Genomic DNA, 7,738 nt, shown 5'->3' on the forward strand with positions numbered 1-7,738 from the left:
GGGTAAATCTTTTAGACATGCACTTATGATTTAGCTGAGGGGAGGTTTTACTGAAGTGCATTTTTATTTCAGTAAATTAATGCTTGCTCAGCTTAATTCTTTCTCTCCTTCATTGTATGTGTGCCATGTACTTAAGAGGCTAATACTTTAATACCTCGTATTTTACAGATATTTTGATGATGTTTCTAAGTTGTTACCATTTTAAATACCTTAGTGATACTTAATATTAATGCTATTTGAATGAAAATATACAGGTAAGGGTAAGTCCATGACAGAGAGGTCATTGCAGCTCTTTTCTGACCGTTCTGAACCTCACTCTCACTAAACCTTATGCTCTTAACTATCCTAGCTATCCTCCCAGCAGCCCTGGGAGGTTGAATGGGTCTCAACCAAACACAAATCTGAAAAATTCTAGCCTTTTCTTCCATCTCCCACCTAGGCTGAATAGCAATCATTATCATCTACAACCCTAAACTCACCCTCCTCAACTTCTACCTGTACGCTGTAATAACTGCAACCATTTTCCTCACCCTAAACACAATTAAAGTCTTAAAGCTATCTACCCTAATAACTATGAACCAAAATTCCATCCTTAAACCTTAAACACAACGCTACTCCTAACCCTGCTCTCCCTTACAGGACTCCCTCCTCTGACAGGATTCCTGCCCAAATGACTTGTCATTCAAGAACTAGCTAAGCAAGACATAGCCCCAGCAGCCACACTTATCTCCCTCCTCTCCCTGCTAAGCCTATTTTTCAACCTTCGTCTCACATACTGCACAATAATTACACTCCCCCCACAAACCACATAAAACATTGACGTACTAGCAAACCAACCAGCATTACAATTGCTATCTGAACCACCATGTCCATCATCCTCCTCCCTATCTCCCCTATAATCCTTATCATTGTCTAAGAAATTTAGGATTACCTAAACCAAACTTCTTCAAAGCCTTAAACGAGAGTTAAACCCTCTTAGTTTCTGCTAAAGTCCGCAGGCCATTACCCTGCATCCCCTAAATGCAACTCAGGAGTTTTAATTAAGCTAGGACCTTCCCATTTACTAGACAGATGGGCTTTGATCCCATGATACTATAGTTAACAGCTATATGCCCTTACCAACAGGCCTCTGCCTAAGGCTCTGGTACATAACCGATGCACATCAATGAGCTTGCAACTCACCATGAACTTCACTACAGAGCTGATAAGAAGAGGAATTGAACCTCTGTAGAAAGGACTACAGCCTCTTACACACTCAGCCATCTTACCTGTGACAGTCATTAACTGATGATTATTCCCAACTAATCACAAAGATATTGGGAGCCTATACCTAAAAGGTGAGGTTATGTAGAGTAGTGGGATTGGGAGGAGTTTTATGATGGTGGATGGGAGGAAGCCAGTGGTGAGAGGAGAGCCTTGGAGTACTTCTGGGATTTAGAAGTTGAATGGTACTAGTCCTAGTTTTATTGCGATTGCTGAAGTGGGGATCAGGCAGGATGTTGGGTGGGTAAGTTGGGTGATGAACGTTTTCCCCAGGATCTGGATAAGTATATTTTCTCCATGCTGACTGTGATTAGTGCCCTCATTGGTAGAAATTCCATCTGTAGCTCAAAATTCTGCACTAGCCAGCATCTCTGTGTGGAAATGTTGTGCTAATGTTGGCTGTCATGTCTCTACCTTTTGCACCTCTTCCAATATTCTTACCTTTTCTGATTATCTTCTGCTGTCTCCACAGCCTGTTTGGATTTTTCCTGGGCTACCTTTTACCCTGCTACTGCCTCTCAGACCTGCCTGTGCTTTGCTCACATATCACTTTATTTTCTCAGTATTAGCATCATTTGGAAACTCCAATGCTATCTACAGTTACAGTCTTACAATGGTCAGTCTATCAGGATGAGGGATAAAGATTGCTTTAGAAAAGCTGTGACCTTTATAATGATAAATATGTAGTCCTATCACATAAATATAAAGCATCACAATAAATATAAAGCATTGTCCTAGTAGAACAATTCATGCTGTATGAAGAGTACTCTTATTCCTTGTCTGCCATTTCTATGTGTGCAGGACCTTTATTTAAGAATTAAATGGAAATAAACAGAAGCGTGAAGGCTGAATGAGACAGATTAATGCAATTTAAGATATGCAATTAAAACACCACAGACAGGAAATTTATTTCTATTAAAATAATTTTAGAAAGCGTTTTTATATATTAAAGAGATAATTTGTATTTTTATGGCTTGATTAATACACTGTGATGAAATTCTAAAGCTGCAGAGCATTAATTGCCAGAGAACTAAGACTGAAGCCTAATATTTTAATTCTAATGGGTTCAGAGCATTTTAATGGTCTTCACTTCTGCATATTTCTGTGTGTTTTAAGCCACAGAAAAATTGTTTGATATTAAGAAAGATAAATTGTTATAAATTTCATCAGGTTCCGTGAATAGGACACTGGACTGTGACTTAGAATGTCTGGAGTCCAATTTTTGCCCAATTTTACTATTTTCTAATATGATTTACACCAATTTCACACTCATTATATTAATTTTATTTTGAGTCTTTTCTGTAATTTCAGTGGGCTCCACAGTCGTTGTACTGTCAACCAGTCTATAACATTTCAGCCACTTTGGGGTCCAGATCTTGGCATTATTTTAGAAATATGAGGAAAAAAAAAGTAAAAATATGAATTTGTATCTAAATATGATACTGATATCACTATGTACTCCTGATACTTTTCTTTAGCTCCAAATTTTATGTCCTTAAAATTTACCCTGTGCTGTTAAAAATTTTGCAGACATCACGAGTAAGACGGAAATATCCTGCAGATGCAATTTTGGTTTTTGAGAGTGCAATTTAAACTTTCTCTAAGATTAATAAAAAAAAAAAGAATCACTGAACCATAAACATTATATTTCCTGGAAGTTGGATGTGTACCGCAACATACTGTCCATGACTAAAAATGGCAATTTTATGCTGTGGAAAACCAGTCACCCCAACATTCCTACTGCTTTGTGCTTTGAAGGTAACCCAATGATCAGATTGCAATTAATGTCTTTTCTGAGATCTACACACTAAAGATAGAGGTGCTTCATAGTAAAGAAAACAGAATTCTAAGTGTGTGATGAAGGAATTGTGGGGTGAAATCTAACCAGGAACATTTTAATAGTGGATAGACAAGATTGTAACATTTTTTAATCCTGATTTTAAAAACTAAGTAACCAAGCTGATTATATCTTCTTTTGTGCTCAAAGAAACATCACTTTATGATCCCTTGCTTTTGAAATGAAGTATTAAAAAGGTTTCTAGTGCACTTAAAATACAGGAAACTTTACGAGCAGGAATTTGTTTATTTTTCTCCAGTATATATGCCATGCAAAGTTATCAGCTTCCAGGTGGAATGATCGGAATTCATTCTCCTTTTGTGTGGTTTCAACCCAAATTTGTGAAGTGGAACCTTTGGGGTATTATGGAATAGTGTAATGGTGTTTTCTTTCTACTTCATAAGCTTTATCTTCCTGCCTCAACCATCCCACTTGCAGCAAAAATTTTCGGGGGAAAAGATATGGGTTTTTTTAATGTTATTTTTCCTCTTAGTAAAAGTGGGAAAAGAAAAATAGCATTTTAAACAGGCTACATGTCCCTGAGATGCTTTTATTAGTAGTAGTTCACTTTAAATTTGTAAACAGGAAGCTGCAGCAGCACCCATTTGTCTTTTTCTTTTAATAAATCAGGCTTTCCAAGCTTTGTTTTTACTGCTTAAAAGTGTGGAAGTGTTTAATGTTCACTTAAAACTTGCTTCAGGCAGTGTCTGAGTTTATCTGCTCATGTAAAGAACAACAGAGTATTTCAAACAAGCAGTGTGGCTGTAGTGCTCAATACAGAAATGTTTCAGCTACAAGTATCTCTATCTATATATCTTCAGTTTCCCCTGGAGCTTCCATTACATAAGCAATGTTTGGGATTAATTTAGATGGAATAATAATAATAAAAAAGTGTAGTTTATATTTTTGATCAAACCCAGTTATATTTGATCCTTAAAGGTTTAATTAACTATTGAAATTAAAAACAAATTGTGGTAAGATTTTCTCAACAGCCACTTGGTGACATAAGTCTGTTCTTTGGCATTATTTGGAAATATTTTATAACTGAATTACTCTGAAATATTTTCCCTTCTCTTACTCCTCAAAATTTTACCAGAAAAAGAGCATTCAGGTTAATGAGAAATATTTCAATTGGTTGCCAGTCTCTTCTTTTCACAGATGTGCTCAAATTATGAAAATGGTTTACTAAGAGGGTTTATCTGGAACTGCTATCAGTTTGATGAAGGCTGAACAGAATACAGCTGCAGGCATAAACACTCAATTACCTGAGCAGCCTTCTCCAACATTATTTTCAATTTGAGCTAGAAACCCTGTCCCTGTTAACTCATAACCCATCACCCAGTCTCTTTAGTTATACAGACCTGAGGGTAGAAACCAAATCTCTGCTGAAAGGTTAAAGAAAATACAAAAATATTCTTTTTGACTAGTGTGTAGTCCAGGAAAATTTTCTCACTCTGCTGGGACTTCATTGCTATGAACCTTTTGACCAAATTTATCAGGCTGATGGAGATTTGGTAAAGCTTTAGAGAGTACCATTAAATTCCATGTCTGTTGAAATTAAAATTACTTTCTTTTCTTGCACAGAAAGTGAATGCAAAGTTGATAATAAAAGTGCCTTCTATTAAAGAAGATTGCTTATGTCAAAAATGTGCACGTTAATCTGTCTGCCTTTGAGCTCATTAGGTTTTATCAAACTTGAATATGTTGGAAGCTAAGGAAAAAATGAATTTTAAAATGAAGCCTAACACTGAGATAATGTACAAAAAAAAGGCAGCCAAGATGAATCTGTAAAAAAGTTGTGTGTTCCAGAACCAAATAAGAAATGGCTTAAGGTTAGAAAATTATTTTAAGGAGAATGATTAAATGTTTAAGATAGTGATATTTGAAATTAACTTCAGTGATTTCACATGATTGAAATCTGCTACCTCTTTTGTGCTTCCTCATAGGTTGGGGGACAGAATTGGAAGCAAAGGAAAGAATAAATCCAATCAGGAATAACTTCTCGGTGTAGCTGGGTTCCCTTTTTGTTCTGGCTCATATCATGTGCAAAGCCCCATCCAACCTGGCCTTGAACATTTCCAGGGATGAGAAAGCTGAAACTTCTCTTGGCCACCTGTTCCAGCGCCTCACCAACCTCACAGGAAATAATTTATTCATAATATCTAATGTAAACCTACTCTCTTTGAATCCATTCCTTCTTGTCCTGTCACTACATGTCCCTATAAAAAGCTCCTCTCTGTCGTCCTTGGCCCTTGTTTCTCAGATAAAGGAATAACTAATGGATATTTTCCTTGCTGTTCTAACAATTTTGGTGTGGTTTTTTCCTGAAAAAAAACCCTCTGTGACTATTGCTGCTACATCCCACTTCCCCAAAAAAAGGTTTTGAAGAAAAATTATATTTGAAGAAAAATTATATTGTTTAAACTTGTTTTACCTAGGAACTAAACAATGAAAGGAACAGATATAAGCAACCTGACTTCTTTGCCCATTATGCCATGAAGAATATAAAGTTTCATCTATTAAAATTGAAATAATATATGATTGTTGTCCCCATCTCTCTCTGTGTATGTACACGTAGTATACATTCTAAAACAAAGCAAAAATCCCTTATCCAGGATCTTCTTAGAAAATAAAAGAGGTAGGAAAAAAAAAACGAGTAAAACAAGGATGAGTTCAGACTTATTTTGAAATTTATTCTCCTTCATCAGTTGTAAAATACTTTTGCATAGGTCGAGCATACACACACAAAATAACAAGTAGTTTTTTTTATGAAACTTTTGATTGCTCAAGCAAAGACAATGTGAATGGGAGACTTAAAGCCATATTTCATTTGCTGGCAGAATTCACTCGTGTTTTAGAACACTATCACTTGTGTTAAAAATCAATGTTTTACATCTTCAGTATTGCAGAAGGTGGGAAATTCCTCTTAATTTCAGAGCCTCATTTGCTGAGTTTAGGTTTGTGCTGGATGCCACTGTTCTTGGAAACTGGTTTTCATGTTGCACTCATGTTCACCTTATGGGTATCTTGTTTTTTATCCCAGATGGTTTAACAACATTTCTTTAAACGGGCAATCATCTAAGTGTGTTTCAGGAGACTTTGTGCAACTTTTAAAATTTCATTTTAAAAACCTCATAAATCTGTGTTATAAGAGATGTAAAGTCCCACAGTTGTGTCATTTATTCACAGTGGAATATATATTTTAATTCACCTGTGAGAGCTGAAATGTAGCCATGACATGCAGTGGAAAATGTCTGTGGACTGGCAGAGTGGGATTGAGGAGATCCGTGAGATAATAAGATCCTGAAGGAGCTTTTGACAGAGAGAAAGAGGCATATGACAATTAAGAAACATACACTTTGCGTTCCAAAAAGGCTTGGATATCATCTGTAACATGCTTCATATTTCTCTGAGAAGCCACTTGATTCTATGCTTTGTTTATTTATTGTTATAGTAATTAATATTTATACACAGCATGGGTGAAACAAGCAATCTTTTTTGATTCTTCTGATATGGGATTGATTTCCCCCTAAAATGGAATTGAAGCAATAAAGGGAAAATCTTATATTTCTGGCAGGTCTGCTAAATCCTCAGAATGCTATAGATGTGTATGACCTTGATAAAAATAGTAAGTGTATATATAGTTTTTATCACTTAAGTCCTTTGAGCATCTCCCAGAGATAAGAAACATTTGTCACATTTTTGAAGGGGTTTTCATTGACAAAGGCTTCAATCATGCAGAAAGCTGTTTTCAGATTTCCATAAAACAAAGAGGACACCATTTACATGATAAACTGCTCCCAGACAACAATCTTAGCTGACTACCCAAGTGCTACCCTGTGATTCTGTTGTCACTGATTTGTCCTTCACTTTTCAGCAGAATGAAAATGAAGGATTTGCAACTAATTGTGCCATGAAAACAGAGCTAATAGCTAATTTGTTCATACTAGAAAAGGGAAAAAAAAAGCAACAAAAAAAAAAAAAAACACAAACCCAAAAAGAAGATTCTAAGCCATTAGGGTTGAGTGTAAATCATATAATATGCAAACAACAAAGCATTATTAATGGCTGTACTGCTATACAAAGAGTATGAGAGTAAAATTTTGTAGTAAAATTACTTCTTGAAAGGTCTAATGTATTTTTTGACAGCATGAAGCCATGTATTTCTAAATGTCACTGAAAATTGTGTCTTCCAACAAAAGCTATGAATCTCTGTTATTTTTTATCAGTGCTGATCAAGAGGAAGAAATAAATTTTATATATATAAAAATATATCCTAAACTCCTGGTATTACCAAATTTTATTGCCATAAAGATATCTAGTTTCTCGTATTTTTTTGGTTATTTTTAATTTCTAATTTATTTTTAAGTTTTAATCTATCAAAATGCAAAGAAGAAGGGAATGAATACTTTAACAATTGTCACACTGAACTACTAATCTGCTCTGAGTACTCTGTTTTATCTATTCCCACCCAGACTGACAGTTCAGAATATAACATTTCTTACCAAAGGACAAAACCTGACCTCAACAGAGAGTTCAAGAATTCTCTTCTTTAAGATGTCCTTCTTTTTCCCTTTTTTTTTTTTTCCCCAAAACCCTTTTGGAATAAGATTAAAGGAGGTGTGACACCAATGTAGA

General features: G+C 35.4%; 1 pseudogene; it reads left to right on the forward strand.

Moving 5' to 3' along the window:
* Positions 1-315: 315 nt before the first annotated feature.
* LOC132072035 (NADH-ubiquinone oxidoreductase chain 2-like) lies at positions 316-916 on the forward strand (annotated as a pseudogene).
* The last annotated feature ends 6,822 nt before the right edge of the window (positions 917-7,738 follow it).

The sequence above is a fragment of the Ammospiza nelsoni genome, chromosome 4 (genome assembly GCF_027579445.1).
Source record: "Ammospiza nelsoni isolate bAmmNel1 chromosome 4, bAmmNel1.pri, whole genome shotgun sequence".
Taxonomy (NCBI): Eukaryota; Metazoa; Chordata; class Aves; order Passeriformes; family Passerellidae; genus Ammospiza; species Ammospiza nelsoni.